This window comes from Zalophus californianus, chromosome 9, assembly GCF_009762305.2.
Source record: "Zalophus californianus isolate mZalCal1 chromosome 9, mZalCal1.pri.v2, whole genome shotgun sequence".
Lineage (NCBI taxonomy): Eukaryota > Metazoa > Chordata > Mammalia > Carnivora > Otariidae > Zalophus > Zalophus californianus.
The window spans coordinates 38837148-38854474 of NC_045603.1; the positions used below are offsets into that span (position 1 = coordinate 38837148).

Below are 17327 nucleotides of genomic sequence, written 5' to 3' on the forward strand. Positions count from 1 at the left end.
TTAATAAATCTTAATGTTAAATTAACAATACTTTGTGTGGGAGAAAAATGATGAATGGGTAAGTGTTTGATAAGGTGAGGATGAGTGTTGCCATGGAATGAACACCAGTCACTTACTCTGTGTTTTATCAGGTGTATGGAGATCTGCTGAGATTATTGTTGGTATCCTGCCCATTTTTCCTATCTCTCTTTTGGTTTTAAGTGTTGATTCATACATTTTAGTTATTTCTGTTTATCTTTGTCCTCTGTTCTCTAGGAATAGGCCTGATTGGAATGGATGCCATTTTATTACAGTTTGCAGATGCACATAAACCGTATGTGATTTGGTTTAAGCCTTCGTAGATTTCTTACCCTGGAATCCAGAAGAGCTGGGCTCCTACTTTGGCCTTTATGTGTGAATGATACCTTTTGCTTTGCAGAGGGAAGCAAGCTGAACTGAATCCTAGTTCAGTTTGGCAGTGGAGTCCATTGATGAATCAGCCAGAACAAAGATGTGAATGGAAGCAAGAGATAAATAATCCCAGATGATCTAGATTTCCCATATGGAGATAAAGTAGAAGGTCACAGGTTAAGGACTAAAATATTTTTTACTTGGGGCACCTGGGTGGCTCAGTCATTAAGCGTCTGCCTTCGGCTCGGGTCATGATCCCGGGGTCCTGGGATCGAGCCCCGCATCGGGCTCCCTGCTCTGTGGGAAGCCTGCTTCTCCCTCTCCCACTCCCCCTGCTTGTGTTCCTGCTCTCGCTATCTCTTTCTCTGTCAAATAAGTAAAATCTTTAAAATATATATATATATATATATACACATATATATATTTACTTTTCTGTGGCTATATGACTCTGAGTGGTTGGTTACCTAATTTCTTTGATTTCTTTATTAGAATACATCATAACCTAGTTATTCTAATATCACAGCCTACCTATAGGGTTGTTGTCAGAATCAAATGAGAGGATATCTGTAAAAATTATTTTGTCAGATATTAAGTATTATCCCTACAAATGATCTTTATCACTGTTTCCTTTACTGAATGTCTGGATCTTTTAAGTCCTACTGTACTTATTTTTGAAAATCTTTTTTTTTTATAAACATAATTTACTTATACAGAGAACTTATTTTAAAAATTTTAATTATTTTTATAAATTGAGGTATAGTTGACATACAGTGTTACATTAGTTTCAGGTGTGCAACATTGTGATTTCAGTTTGAGAATGTTTTCTAGCATTTTTTTTTCTAGTGGCAACATTTGAGTTACTTTTTTAAAGATTTATGTATTTATGACAGCAGGGGAGGGGCAGAGGGAGAGAGTGAGGGGAAGCAGACTCCCCGCTGAGTGGGGAGCCTATCGCAGGACTTGATCTCATAACCCTGAGATTAGGACCTGCACCAAAACCGGGAGTCAGCTTAACCAACTGAACCACCCAGGTGCCCCTGTTTGAGGTACTTTTATTTTTACTTTTTAATTGCTTTTCCATTTTACTTTCTGAGTGTGATTAACCAGACTGTTGTAACCCTTCTATATTAGAATTCCCTGGACCCTGTAGTTTCTGAGCCCTGTTTAAGGTATGACCCTAACTGAATATCTTTTACTGATGACACATGAACTTTTCTTAGATGCTTACTGAAATGTTTATGAGGATGAGGGGAACAAAGTGAGGGCAGGGGGCTTTGGTTTAATGCATGTAATGATGCAAAGGCAGAATCAAACTTTGTAGTTAACAGTTTCTCAGTTTAATATGGCTTTGAATTAAACTGTTAGAAATATAGCAGTTTTTTAAGAAAGTAAATAAGAAAACTATTTTCTTATAACTAAAAGTGAAATATTACCTTAAATATATTAATTTTTAAAACTTATATGCCCATGACAAAATTTCAAATAGTACATATAGATAACCACTGTTATTTTTCTTGTGTGCCTTCCAAAGATATTTTTGTTTACCAACAGATACATTTGGATATTCACAGAGATTCTTTGAAGGCTGATAATGAACACCATCCTCAATTTGAAATCTTTTTTTTTTTTAAAGATTTTATTTATTTATTTGACAGAGAGAGACACAGCGAGAGAAGGAACACAAGCAGGGAGAGTGGGAGAGGGAGAAGCAGGCTTCCTGCCGAGCAAGGAGCCCGATGTGGGGCTCGATCCCAGGACCCTGGGATCATGACCTGAGTCGAAGGCAGACGCTCAACGACTGAGCCACCCAGGCGCCCTGAAATCTTTTGTTATTAAGTTTTCTGGTTAGAAATATTATGGTTAAGAGTTGAAATAGAAGTTCTTAACGGCATATTTTTTCTTAGCTGTAGGTATTTACTATTTATATTCTCTAGTTTATGTAAATTCCATCTTTTTTTTTTAAGATTTATTATTTGAGAGAGCGAGAATGAGAGAGAGAGTACATGAGAGGGGGGAGGGTCAGAGGGAGAAGCAGACTTCTCGCTTAGCAGGGAGCCCGACGTGGGACTCAGTCCTGGGACTCCGGGATCATGACCTGAGCCGAAGGCAGTCGCTTAACCAACTGAGCCACCCAGGCACCCAAATTCCATCTTTTAAAAAAAAAAATACTATAAGATGCTTTTTGGCTATCTTACTAGTTAGGCTGAGTCTGTATTTCACGGAAGAGATCTGGCCTCAAGGTAACAATTTGGAGCTAGTAAGTCTGTTGCGGGCAGTGGTTCTCAGACTTTAGCACACATTAACATCACTTAGAGGACTTGTTCTAACACACATTGCTGGGGTTCACCCAAATAGTTTCTGATTCAGTACGTCTGAATTGGTGTCCCTAGAGTTTGCCCATGTCCCTGAGCGATGCTGCTTTAACTCTGGGGACCACACTTTGAGAATTAGTGATCTGTGGTGTTTAAACCATATGAGAGGAGATAGATCATCTAGGGAGGTAGCTTAGATACATAAGAGCAAAGTTCTGAGGGCTGAGCACTGAGCATCTTTATTTAGTTAATGGAGTCAAGGGATGGGGTGAGGTGGGGGTGAAGTATTGTCCAGGAGGAGAAGAGTTCTGGTAGTTAGATAAATTTGGAAAATTTGTTGTGTTATATTGCTGTTCTTAGAAGTTTCAGAATACACACAAACATGGTAAAGGATTTAAGAAATTCCTGAGGAGGGCGCCTGGGTGGCTCAGTTGGTTAAGCGACTGCCTTCGGCTCAGGTCAAGATCCTGGAGTCCCTGGATTGAGTCCCGCATTGGGCTCCCTGCTCGGCGGGAAGCCTGCTTCTCCCTCTGACCCTACCCCCCATGTGCTTTCTCTCTCTCTCATTCTCTCTCTCTCAAAAATAAATAAATAAAAAATCTTAAAAAAAAAAGAAATTCCTGAGGAAAACAAACTGAGGGTTGCTGGAGTAGAGGGGGGTGGGTGGGATGGGGTGGCTGGGTGGTGGACATTGGGGAGGCTATGTGCTTTGGTGAGCGCTGTGAATTGTGTAAGACTAATGAATCACAGACCTGTACCCCTGAAACAAATAATACATTATATGTCAATAAAAAGGAAAAAAAAATTCCTGAGGAAAGCATTTATGTGTTTTAAAGAAAAGGTCTGTATACCTGCCTTGAGGACAGAAGGAAGGGGTTGTAGTAGGGACTCTTCCATACCCAGGCTGGCCAGGGGAAGTGGGTGTGGTGTAAAAGTGGGGGAAGTATTAGCAGTTACCAAGAGGAAAGTCATTTGGGTTTATGACAGAAAGAACATGGTACCAGCAAAAAAGTCCTAGTGGAGTTTTCTAATTCTGAAATTAGTTTGCCTGTGTTAGAATTCCAGCCATGTTTTGAGAATCACTAACTGATACTTAATAGCTGTATTTTTTATAGATTAATATTAGACACAGTAGGTACTCGGTGAATGAATTTTCACTTTCACCATATGGTCTTTTCTGGTTTCTGGATTGTTGATGTACCACTGAATCTTTTTAATTTTGCTAGTGCAGAGGTTTATACTTTTTGTGTTTATTTTGTTGAATTACATCTTTTTTTGCATTCAATTTCAGTTCTCTGATATACAATGAAAGGAGAGGGAGTAAAGGTTTTCTCTTTAAATTCCTTAGTAGATTAGGTAGGCATAAATATCAGGAATTTGTAGCCTTTAGGTCAATGAAACTTGTTTGTGTCACCATATAGGGTTTCTGTAGCTAGTATGATAGCCACTGATTACTGAGCACCTGAAATGTGACTGGTCTGAGTTGAGATGTGCTGTTAAGTATAAAATACACACTGGGGAAAAAAAACAAAATATAAACTGGGTTTTGAAGACTTTGTTTGAAAAATATTAATATAAAATTATGAGAACATTAAAATACTATATATGAATTACATGCTAAAATTATACTTTTGGTCTATTGGATGAAATAAAGTATATTATCAAAATTAATTTTACCTGTTTCTTTTGACTTGTTTTTAATGTGGTTACTAGAACATTTAAAATTAATCTGTGGCTTATAGTTTATTTCCATTGGACAGCATGGATCTGGGGATGGGGAAAATCATAATAGAAACATCTAATTTTTAATATTCTGGTATTTGTCAGTGGTTGAATAAATTTTGTATGGAAGTAAAGAGGTGAACCTGGATAGTGAATCATACAATTTTATGAAAAGATTAACACAGGGGCATCTGGGTGGCATAGTTGGTTAAGCGCCTGACTCCTGATTTTGGCTTGGGTCTCAGGCCCGTGATTCCAGGGCCCTGCCCTGGGCTCCATGCTCAGCGTGGGGTCCGCTTGAGATTCTCTCTCCCTCTCCCTTTGTCCCTCCCACTCATGCACACGTGTGTGCTCTCAAATAAATCCTTAAAAAAAGATTAACGCAGATCTGTTATCTTTAAATGGCTTGACACTAACAATTTGCATAGGTTTTCTAAAAATACAGTGGTAGGGAATCTTCTATAAATGTTAATTATAAAAATGACTTTGGAGAGAAAAAACTATTTGTTACATGAGCCCTTTCCTCAAGGAGCGGAGTCATAGTTTTTTAAAAATGAAGAGGACATTAATACTAATTTATGTGGATGGGTCTTGACAGTTTGAAGAAAATGTACATGCATTATCTGATTTGATCATATTGACCTCATTTTTAGTAATTGTAGAAAAAGATTTAATATTATACCACTGATAGGTTTATCATAGAAACCAGTACTTCTCAAACTGCCATCAAATGACTCCTGGGCAAGAGAGGATACAGTTCTGTGTATCTCAAGTGGCCCGAGTTGTACTGGTATGGTTGCCCAGTTCTTTGAAGTCTCCACTCCTGTACGTACCACCCTCCTCCTGCATCCTTGAATATATTTGGTGCTATAAGAATAGATCATATATGTATTGTGCCTCTTCATACCAGGTGTCATGGTGTATTTCTAGGAAGGGTGATTGTATCCTGAAATGAGAAATACAGCTTCCAAGAAAGTAGAAATGTATCAGATCAAGTCTATCTTGAGGACCTATTTTATGAGTTCTGGACATAACAAGATAATGTTGTCTTCTGCTTTCTTTTCTCTTTTACACTCTCTATTCTTACTTAGATGTTAATTTTGTTACACAGGGTTCCCCCCCCCCCCGTCACATACACAAAGTCTTTTCCTGTAAATGAAAAGACTCAATTCTCTAAAGTTTGTAAAAAATAACTTAGCACTTTTAGTATAGATAAAACAATTAAATTCAACAAATACTTAAATAGATATAATTACAGATCCCAGGTCCTATTCTCTTTTGGCTAGGACTAATACCTGTGTTGATATATGGATTAATAGTAATAATGGCAATGATGTATAATGATAATAGATGCTAGGTTTTATTGCTAAACACTCTTTTAAGCCCTGTGTGGCTGGTGGTCTTATTATTATACCTATTTTATAAATGAAATTGACTTTGTCTGGAATTTAAACCCAGGCAGTATTCAGTTCATTGAGTTTACACCCTGATGCTCTTGACCACCATGTTATTTAGCACGCAGGGTACTCATTAAATGCTAAGTTAAAAATAAACGACTGTAACAAAAAACCGACTTAATGGAAAGAATAACAGTTAAGCAAGAGGTTAAAAGGCTAAATTTTTTGCTTAAGGCTATTCTAGAGATTCAAGTCTAGGTCCCTCTGACTCTAAAGGCAAATGATTTCATCACTTACAGTCTAGTTTTCTTATCTGTAAAATGTAGAGAACAGCTATCTGGAGTAGTTGGTTAAATGTTAACTGCTTAGTGTAGTATCTGACTCATAGGTACTTAATGAATTTTAGCAGTGATGATGATGATTAGGATCATAGCTATCTAACAGCAGTATGTCCATAACAAACTCTTTCTCCACTTGAATATAATTTACTGCTTTTCTTTTAAAATACCGTCTTTTTAATATCAAATACTCTTTGATTTTTCTTCTAACTTTTTTGCTGCTTCATTGTCACACACATTTCTCTGCTTATGACCTCTGTGAAATTAGATCAGTGTACAATTGCTGCCATTCTTTTGTAAATACTTGTAAATTTATATCGTGCTTTTGTTTTCTACATCTTTGTACTCTTATTTCTCTTTTTAGTGCATCTCCACCCTCCCCCCATTTACTTCTGTTCTATGTGCATTCCAGGTTTTTCAAAGTGGTCTTTATTCATTGAATAATATTTGGAGGCTATGTTATATCACCCATTGTGCTGGGTGATAGGCATATAGTGATGGATTTAACAGAGTCTGTCTCCTCCCAGATGACAGATATTAAATAAGTGGTCATGAGTGGATAAGTGTTATAAAAAGGTAAGTATAGAGCAGTGCTTCTTAAAGTGTGGTTCTGGGTATGGCAGCCTCATCAAATGTTAGGATTTCTAACATCCTTGTTAGGAATTCAAATTCTTGTGTTTCATTCCGGACCTACTGTTTTAGCAATCTCCCTGGATAACACTGATGGGTGCTAGAGCTTAAGAACCTTTGGTATGGGCTATTACGAAAGTCTGTGGCAGAGGAAAGTATTCTTGTCTTGTGAGGTGATGGTAGTGGTTATAGTGTGTGTGTAAGAAGATTATCCCCAGGAGGTGTTTTTAACCTTTGCTTTCCTTCATTCTCCTCTTTTTTCCCAGTGCCTTATCTTAGCACTTCTGCATGTTTCTGTCTCTGTCATCTTGAATTGTATTGTGGTACCTAATAATTATGTACTTTCATTCTCTGCCTCTTAACATGTTCAGCTGATCAGGAAAGGACCAGATTCCTTTCAATGCCACTTTGAAGTTTACCTTAGGAAAAAGCATTTTATCCATGCTGTTTCCTGTTTCCCTGGCTTCATTTCCCCTGCTACTCCTGACCAGGATAAATTCATCAGAGACTTTGGGCTGCTCACTGTAGGTGATTGTAGAGCTTATAATTAATATGTCTGAGATAAATTTGCTTTTAATGCCTATTAAAGGCTAGTTATGTCTCCCAAACTTTTAACATGAGCCTAGCACTAAACATGAGGAATATATTGTTTTCAGCATTTTCTTTTTACTGTTATTTCTTGCAGCCTTGTCTAATAAAATAGTTGGTTAGTAAGAGTTACTCTTTTCTTTCCAGGTCTCTCTCTCCCACCTCTCTCTTTAACCTTTCTATTTTGAACAGTTTGTAGCACTGTGTTTGGGGAGTATGTAGTCTTTTAAACGCAAATATTTTCTTCTCTTAAATATCATAAAAGAAAAAAAGGGAAACCGGATAGACCAGAGACAAAATCCTTTTTAAATATCACAGTAAATTATTTTTAAAAACTTTGATGTTCTTTATGATTGATAAATTTTCAACTAACGTGTAGTCTCAAGCTGCTACAGCTTATTTTTCTCTTATCGTTACAGAAGAATGCAATAAATATTCTGAGTGACCACAGATAGAAATATACATAGTTCTAAAATGAAATTTGCTGTGAAAAACATTTTTAACACTTTAATCTTATTTAGGGATCAGTTGGTCTGGACAATATGAGAACTAGTGGGTTTTCTCCAGTCATGTATTACTACTGTACAGCTGGAGATGATGCTACTAAAACGAGATAGAGTGTGGGGCAGTGTTTTTCATGACAAGATCAAATAAAGCTTGTCCATGTTTGTGAATGCCTGTGGCTATATTTGGCCGTCTGTATTGGCTTATTTTGTCCAATGTCTAAAATGCTCCTGCTACAAAATATTACAGATATTTGTAGCTTGAGTTTAGATTAAAATATATATAGAGATAATCAAGAGACTAACATATAGAATCTATTTTATAACTTCATTTTGAGATATTTAGTAAGTTGAATCTGTATAAACATTTAAAAGGAACAATAAAACAACTACTTTCTCGTATTTACTTTGAGGGATGACTAATTTATTCTCTTGGAATTTTAGTGTATATAACATAAATCTGCATTTGTTTTAAAGATTGTTCACTAACTTTAATTTACTGAATTAAATTCTTATGTGTACTGATGATGTGCATCTGCATGTAAACATAAATTCTTATTTTAACATGAGGCAAAAAAAATGTTTTCTGCTTGGTTGATAGGAAGAACATAAATAATCCTATTACTCATTAAAAAAGAAAAACTGGAAGAATTTCAAGTATTTAGTTTCCTATTAAATTTAGATGGGAAGATGGACCTCCAAGTTAGATTTTTCCTCATACTTAATGAGAATATGCACCAATAACGCTAGCTTGATCTGATTTAATTTCCTTTAAAGACTCAATTAAGGACAATTAATTACTGTTGTTTATGTTGCACACAGTATATTAGTTAGGGTGCTAGTGCCAGATGTAACAATCTGTTGCATCTAGTATTCATGGTTTTTCTTAACTGTCAAACCTAAAATAAAAATTTCACCCTATTTCTTAGTCTTTCTTGTGAAATTTGACAAATTATTGAATAAAGAATGTTTGTCTTGGTGCTCTTTCTCCTAAACCATGTTGCCTACCTCATAATCTTCGTCTCTTTTGCGCATTGAACTTTTCATAGGCCTTATCTTACATTTGACATTATAGACTGCTCTTTCCTTGAGAGTCTCCGTGAGAGAAAACTCTTTTTCCTTTGCTTCACTGATGCCATACTCTCCAGATTTCTCCTTTAATTCTTTGGACACTCCTTCACAATCTCTTTGCTTTATTACTTCTCTAAATACTGGTTTTCTTTATGGTCCTACCCTAGATCTTCTTCTGAATCTATATGTGATTGCTCAGCGATCTCAGCTACCCCCATAGCTTCAGTTTGTATGTATATGCTGGTAGTTTTTAAAAATTTTATTGAGATATAATAAACACACTGTAAACCAAACATATTTGAAGTGTATAGTATACAGGTTTTGACATTTGTATACACCCTTGAAACTATCACTACAATTAAGATATTGAACACATCCATTGCTCTCAGAAGTTTACCCATTACCCCTTTGTAATTTTTCCCCTATCCAAGGCAACCAGTGATTTGTTTTGTCACAGTAGATTATTTGGCATTTTCTAGTATTTCATATACATGTAATCATATAGTATGGACTCTTAAATCTGGCTTCCTTCAGCACAGTGGTGTTGCCTGTTCTACCTTTGTTTGGATTTGCTCCCACTAATCCTAAGGGATGGTTCTCTCCCCAGCTTTGGGGTGCTTCCTCATGTGCATGCATTGATCAATAACTTAGTTTAAATCTTGAGAGGGGATCCATCTCTGGAGATTTCTGTACCTCTTTCGTCTTCAGAATTCTGCCCTGCAAATTCTAGCCATCCCAAGACTCCCACATCTATTTCTTCAATTCCAAGAGATTGCTGGGCTCTACCCAGGTGGTTCTTCACCCTGTTGCAGTCTGTAAACTAAGCAGTTAAACTGTGGAGTTTACCTTGTTAGTTTCTGTCTCTCAGGGGTCGTTATTGTGTGCTGCCTTATGTCCATTGTCTAAAAACCATTATTTCTTATGTTTAATCTGTTTTTTGTTGTTTTTTCATACAGGATTGTATGAAATTTACAGGAAGGTAAATCTGGCCCCTATTACTCCAACTTGGCCAGAAATTGATGTCATCACTGTTAATTTATGACTGTATTTCCAGTGTCTTTTTTCCTCTTGAGCTTGAGACTTGTGTGCCAGTCTGCCTACTGAATATTTCTGCTTTTTTCCCTAAAAATTTATAATCTTTTCCTGCTGAACTTTATTGTTCTTGTGTTCCCTAACTTGAGAGTAGTATGACCATCTAGTTTTTCCAAGTTATTGATATGAATGCTCTGAATTAACATGATTATCTTCCATATTTTCTTGCTCCACTTCCATATCACATCCATTCAGTTCGCCACATGTTGTCAACTTTAGTTCCTGAATATCATTCAGATTCATCTACTTTTTTCCCATCCTCATTATTACTGGAATAGTTCAAGCTACTGGTATCACTTAATTTGGATCACTGTCGTGGCTTCTAATTAATTTTATCTGTCTCCAATCTGTTCTCCGTCCTATAGTAAGAGCTAGATTTCGAAACACAAATCTGGTCATATAATTCTCCTGTTCAAAAAGGAGTTAGGAAACGTCTAGACTCCTAGTGTACCAGACTCTTCATGTTTTGGCCTTTGCTCAGTCTGCCCTTCAGTCTCATCTCTCAGATTCTCTCCTTCACGGTCTGGACTCTTTAAACATAGTGAATATTGGATTTCTCAGTGTGATGTGCTCTTCCTCAGCTTGAGACCTTCACATGCACTGTCTTCTGCCCCGGAAGGAATTCCATTCCAAATGTGCTCATCTCTGTCATATGGTGCTTAAGAAATCTCTCTCCATTCCAGGTCTGGGTTAGGTATCTCCATCAGCACTATTTTAATTAATTGTCTCTTTCATGTATTAGATGATCCACTCTGTGAGGGTAGGAATTTATGTATCTTGTTAATTTTTGTAGTGGTTTGTCTAAAACAGTGTCTGACACATAATGTGAATATTGAATTTGGAGATCATCCATATTCACACTTGACTATTGAGAATAAGGAGAGCAAAAACTCAAAATCTCTGTTTTTGACAACCTGTTGCTGAGTTGTTAGACCACATGGACAGAGGCTGGGCTGTTGCTTCTCAGAATCTTCCTAGAAATGCAGTATTTCAGGCCTCAGTTCAGAGAATGAATTAGAATCTGCATTTTTACAGATCCACAGGTGATAGGTGAAAGTGTGAGAAACCAGGCTCTAGTTTATTGGTTATCCTTTTTAGCTGTATGTTAAAGTCACCTGGGGGACTGATGCTCCGTATTTAATCCTGTGGTGTGTGTCCTGGACATCAGTATTTTCTTAACACTCCCAAGGGGATCCTACACTTCCATTGAAGCCTTCTCTCATTTTAGTCTGATACTGGAGAAGATGTTAGTTCATATTCAGATTTTGAGCTCCTTTCACATTTCCATTTTAAAGCCAAAAATGTTTGGAGACTGGTGATATGTGATTGGGCCTGGGCTAATTGGGAAGTCAGGTTGGCAGGTGTGGCTATTTTAGACCATTACACCTCAGACTTTAATGTGCCTACAGATTACCTTAGGCTTTTGTAAAATGCAGATTTTGTTGAAAGAATCTGGGGCGAGGCCTGAGATTACTCATTTTTAGCAGGCTTAAATGCATTAGAAAACTAATAGAGATGTTAAGTGACTTTAATAAAAACAAACGAACTTCCTTCTACTTCCTTAGTTTTTTTTCCATAGAGTACAGTAGCAATGCTTCACAAGGTGAAAGAGTTCCTTGATTGTTACTGAAAGGAAGAAAGGGCATTTAAGTGTCTGCAGTCCCCAGTACCCAAGTGATAATTGCCCTTTGCATGGGGTCATAAAACACCATTAAAATTAGGCTTTTTTGAGCAGTTTTCCATGTTAAGAGGGAAAGGAAACTCTCCCAGAGCCGCCTTTGGTTGGTTGATTTATGGGAAGGAGAAACACATGCTTTTGTACAGAGGGACAAGAGGGCTGTCATTTGAATCATTGTCTTATAATTGATGCAAAGCTTTGTTACATGGGAGTGTATTCCTTTTTTTAATATATTGATCACAGAGACTGCCTTATTATTATATTTGATCATATTATAACCAGTGGATTGACTAGTCCATGTCTTCCTCCCCATTCCCCACACTTTGGTGCTTTATTTTTTATTTTTTTTAAAGTTAATAAATTTTTATTTGAGGAATTTTACATGTGATTCCTTCCGCTTCCATTCACCGTAGTTCCTCCAAAGTCAGAATCATAATCTTCACAATAGCCCTTTTAAAAAGAACTTGTTCAATCCACAGTTGTCACTGTCAGTCCAGAGTTCTTTCAGTTGAGCTTCTTCGATCTCCACTTGAATACGGACATACTTCAAAAACTCCCCACCTGTAATCTTTGGGATCCAGTGTCTTTACTCTGGGGCCCCATTAGGGTCTGAGCCTGGATCTGCCTGGTTCTCAATTTCAAACACCCCTAGAAAGAGAGAAGTTTTAGTTCCTCCTGTAGATTCTCTCAAATTGAACAGTATGAAAAACTAGAGGAATACTGTTTCAATAAAAATACCAGGTTTAACAGCACGAAGCCAAGAAAACCAACGATGCTAGATACTGAGTTTCTTTTTTTTTTTTTTTTAAAGATTTTATTTATTTATTTGAGAGAGACTGAGAGATAGAGAGCACGAGAGGGAAGAGGGTCAGAGGGAGAAGCAGACTCCCTGCTGAGCAGGGAGCCCGATGTGGGACTCGATCCCGGGACTCCAGGATCATGACCTGAGCCGAAGGCAGTCGCTTAACCAACTGAGCCACCCAGGCACCCAATGCTAGATACTGAGTTTCTATTGCACTGTCTCTTGAACACCCAGCAGGAATGAGCTGCTGACTTCGGTGCTTTAATAGAATATTATTTGTAATTATGGTAAATTTTAAATGCCGTCATGTTTAAGCAAACATTATTTATGGAAATGGTGGGTGATGCCATTATGAGTAGACTTTTCTCCATTTTTCTAATCACTGTTGTGCCAGTAGGATGCTATTTTGCTGACTCATAGGACTGGAATATTCTTCACAAGGATCTTTTGGTTTCCCCCCTTCTATTCTTTAAGGACTGTCAATTCATTTTTGTTAATCTTTTCATCTTGTTCTCAGGTTTACAGCAGCTGTTTTAACATGTTTGAGTACTTAAATTAAGCTGATCTGACAATATGGCTCTTCTAGGAAGATTTTGTATCATTCAGATAGCACCTGTCGTAGTACTTGATTTTCTCTAATTTACTCCACTACAAATAAGGATTCTTTAGAACAATTTCAGTTTTTAGGTGTAAAATAAATGTTGCAGAATTAAATGAGTGTCTGTTGTTTACAATTAAAATAATTTGTCAAATGAATGTTAAGAAAAACTCCAAGAATTTGAAATAAAAGATAGGCTTGATTTATTTTTAATAAGCACTGATATCAGTTCACGTGAAGTGTTTAAGGAGATTGAAATTGCATCATTTAAAAAAATTATCCTGCTTTCTAGTAGAGAACTAGTTCAAAAGTAGATGAATTAAGAGTTTTTAAATGATGGATTTGAAATAGGATTTCCTGTAATTGGAATTTTTAATTTATTCCTTTTTTGCTAAAGATAGGAATGTATTTCAAATATAGGACTATAGTGTAGGCAGATAGAGCTAGGGCAGTAAAGTGTAGAAAACTACCAAAAGATAATTTTATTTTGCTTCTTTGCTAACGATGGAGCAAATAAATATGAAAACTCATGATAGAACATTTTAAGTTCTTCAGAAAAGAAACTCTTTGTCAAATTCTAAATCCAATTCTTTGCTTTTAAGCCAGGTTTCAGTCTCTCACAAACTCATTTAAATCCTCCCAGGAATGCACAGTGTCCCTGCCAAAGGTTTTCACATGGTGATTGATGAAAAGATTTGCTGCAGAATATGCATTCCTTTCAGGAAAAGGTTAATACAGAGTTTGGAAAATGAAGTAAGTGCTTGATGGTCCATATTTTTATCTTATTTTATCATTGAACTCTTTCCAAAGAGCTTTTGAAATGACATTCTCCATAGAATCACAAATCTGAAGATTTTTCCATAAAGATTTAAGTGGACTTGTATTGAAAGCCTTTCATTTATCAGCTCAAATCCTCACATTCATCAGGTTGTAATTTGTATTACAAGGTATATTTAGCCAAAGAATATCTTTGTATTACTTAGTCAATTAAATATTTAAATTCCACTAGTGTTTTTGAAAGTCTTAAAGGGTCTTTGCAGTTGTGAGCTTAATCGTTTTTATCTTTCCCTTTTTTATTTGGTAGAATATACATAACATAAAATTTACCATTCTGTCTTAAAGTGTACAGTTCAGTGGCATTAAATACATTTACATTGTTGTGCAGCCACTTTATCATCTTCCCAAACTGAAACTCCAATGGACAGTAATTCCCCATTTCCCCTTCCTTCTCCCCACCCCCCAACCATCATTCTACTTTTTGTCTATGAATTTGACTGCTTTAGGTACCTCATAGAAGTGGAATTGTACTGTATTTGTCCTTTTGTTACTAGCTTATTTCATTTAGCATATGTCTTAAAAGGCTCATGCATGTTGTAGTGTATGTCAGAATTTTCCTATTAAGGCTGTGTGTGTGTGTCTATACATAAATACCACTTTTGTTTGTGTTTGTTCATCCATTCATCAAGTTGAGTGACATGGGTTGCTTTTCTTTCCTTTTAGAGTCTAAATTTAAAATACTGATCATATCAGTCCTTTCTAGGGTTTTACAACTATGAATAGTGGTTCAGAAATCCCCTGTAGAAGTGACCAAGGGATTTAAGCCTTGGGACTGTTACTTTCCTCCTTGATTTTCTTATTGTTACTTGAGTGTTTGTTTTGCTAGTCCAGCCTAGAGGTAATAACCTGATCCTCTGGCCAAATGGAAGCTTGAGATACCACATGGGGCATCCGTATTGAGAGATTGAGCCAAGATATGGAAGACTAAGATCTGGGATTGAGGATTCAGGCTTATAAGGGAAAGATTCAAATTTGAATTGTGTGCCATAATATCTTTAATCAATTCTCTCTTTTTTGGTTATAATTTGTTTTTCTTTGAGATAGTACATGTTTACACTTACTTAAGTGGGTGTTGGTGTTTTCTGAATTGCCTGTTCATGTTTATAGTGTATTCCCTATTCAGTCACCAAGAGTAAAGATTTACATCAGAAGAAAGAAAAATACTTTAAATTTCAGAAATGTAATATTTTGCTTAATTTTAAAATTTTTATTTCATATGATTATACTTCATGCATCTCCTGGACACCTAGTTCTTTCTGTTCAAGATCATGTACTCTAGTATCCAAGTGATTTACTGATTGCAGATTTATTACTCTGGAATTGTATAGAATTATATCTTCCCATCATATTGGCCTTATTCAGCTGTGTTGAATACTGCTGTGTGTAATACAAGGAATGATTGCTATGACATTAAAATTTTGAATTGGGGGTCTCAAGTTCTTCCCTTAGAGCACTTGTATTGTAACTTGCAAATTGAATGTTTGCAAAGTATGGAGTATAAAAATCAGCTTTTTGTAGTACCCAAACTAGAGAACTAACATGTAGGCTTGTTGACTAGTTTAGCTAAATCTTAACTCTGGGTATGGACTTACTTGGAAACATAGTAAAAAGGAACAGATGTTAATAATGTTTAAAGTATTAGTTGAACCCTTGAGTTTAAGTGAAGGGATAATTGAGATAATACGATCTCCCATTGCTCTGTGTAACGAGATTTTTCAAGTTAAATTGTGATTGGCTTCCAGTTAGGGAAGAATGTTCATCTAGAGCCAGTGGTATTTACCAACTGAGCCTGTGAAAACATTCCTTTTTACCCTCAGATGCTCACTCAGCCTTCTGTTTTCCAAGTGACATTATTATAGCCTTTAGTAGTCAGAAAAATTAAAAGCACATTTTAAAAGCATGAATAGCAGAGTCTCCCTTCAGTTTCACAAAATTACTACTTTTTATGATAATACAAATATGGGAGGGTTTCTGAAAACTTAGAGAATTTAACTGCTAAACATCCTTTGACATTTTAAGGACACAGGTCATAGAAATATAAAGCATATGGCTAAATTTTGTTGTTGTTTCGTTGGGCTGCTAAATAACTTCTGACTTTGTGTAATTGAAAAGTGGTATGTGACCATTTAAGTTTTGGGCATTCTTTTTGCTATAACTCTTCATTGGCTGAACCAACAATGTAATTAAATCCTCAGCTAGAATAAGATGAACATGATGAATCTATTTTATCAAATTGATGGTTTTTCTGGGGATAATATCTCCTTGGAATGTTAATTGTAGTAAATCTAATTTATTGACCATTTTGTATGCCTAATAGTCTTTAGTCATTTACTTTCTGGATTTTTAGATGTTAGGAATGTTAGGAAACTATATTGAGAATTTGGTGGTTATCAAATAATTTTTCCCCTTATTTCTCAATTTTTTCCCTTCTCCTTCCCCCCAGCTGGGACCATGGCTACATTTTTTAATCTCTGAGTCTTAGATTTTTAATCTATAAATGAGAGTTTTGTGAAGACTGCCTATTTCTATTGTCTGACTCAGTACATAGTAGAACCTCAGTAAATGGTAGTTTCTATTAATATAACTTATAATTCTCCTCTCCCTTTTTTTCTAAGTGCTTCCTTATTTCTTCATTAATGTATTATTCTGTTTTCAAATTTTTAAATTACTATAGCTCAAAGAATTAATTTTGTCTAGTGTTGTATCCTTTCTTGGGAAAATGTCCCCTGGGTGGCTCAGTTGGTTAAGCGACTGCCTTCGGCTCAGGTCATGATCCTGGAGTCCCAGGATCGAGTCCCGCGTTGGGCTCCCTGCTCAGCAGGGAGCTGACTCAGAGGGAGTCTGCTTCTCCCTCTGATCCTCTTCCCTCTCGTGCTCTCTCTCATTCTTTCTCTCTCAAATAAATAAATAAATGAATAAAATCTTAAAAAAAAAAAAAGCATCCCTTTGGTCATATACATTATGTCAGTACAGATCCAGAAAATATTTGCTTCCTAAAATAGGTCTATTAAAATTTTATTTCTTAATTCATTTTTGAGAGAGAGAGAGAGAGAGAGAGAGAGAGAGAGAGAAAGGGGGGAGGGGCAGAGGGGGAGGGAGAAGAAGAGGGAAAGAATCCCAGGCAGACTCCACGCTGAGCATGGAGATCATCTCATGACCCCTGATAACATGACCTTAGCCAAAACCGAGGGTCCATTGCTTAACCAACTGAGCCACCCAGGTGCCCCTATTAAAATTTTATTTTAAAAGATTTTATTTTTTGGGTAATCTACACCCAGCATAGGGCTCGAACTTATACCCCTAAGATCAAGAGTTGCATGTTCTATGGACTTAAGCCAGCCAGGCACCCTTATTAAAAATGTTTTTAGA

General features: G+C 36.4%; 1 protein-coding gene and 1 non-coding gene across 3 annotated transcripts in view; one reads left to right on the top strand and one right to left on the bottom strand.

Annotated features, from left to right (window-relative positions):
• The window catches only part of PAWR (pro-apoptotic WT1 regulator), a 109233-nt gene that overhangs the window by 32573 nt on the left and 59333 nt on the right, over positions 1 to 17327 (top strand). The gene's annotated exons all lie outside the window — the stretch shown is intronic.
• On the bottom strand, positions 12440 to 12531 carry LOC113923263. The gene has a single exon (XR_003520261.2). It is a non-coding gene; the product is annotated as a small nucleolar RNA SNORA8 (small nucleolar RNA).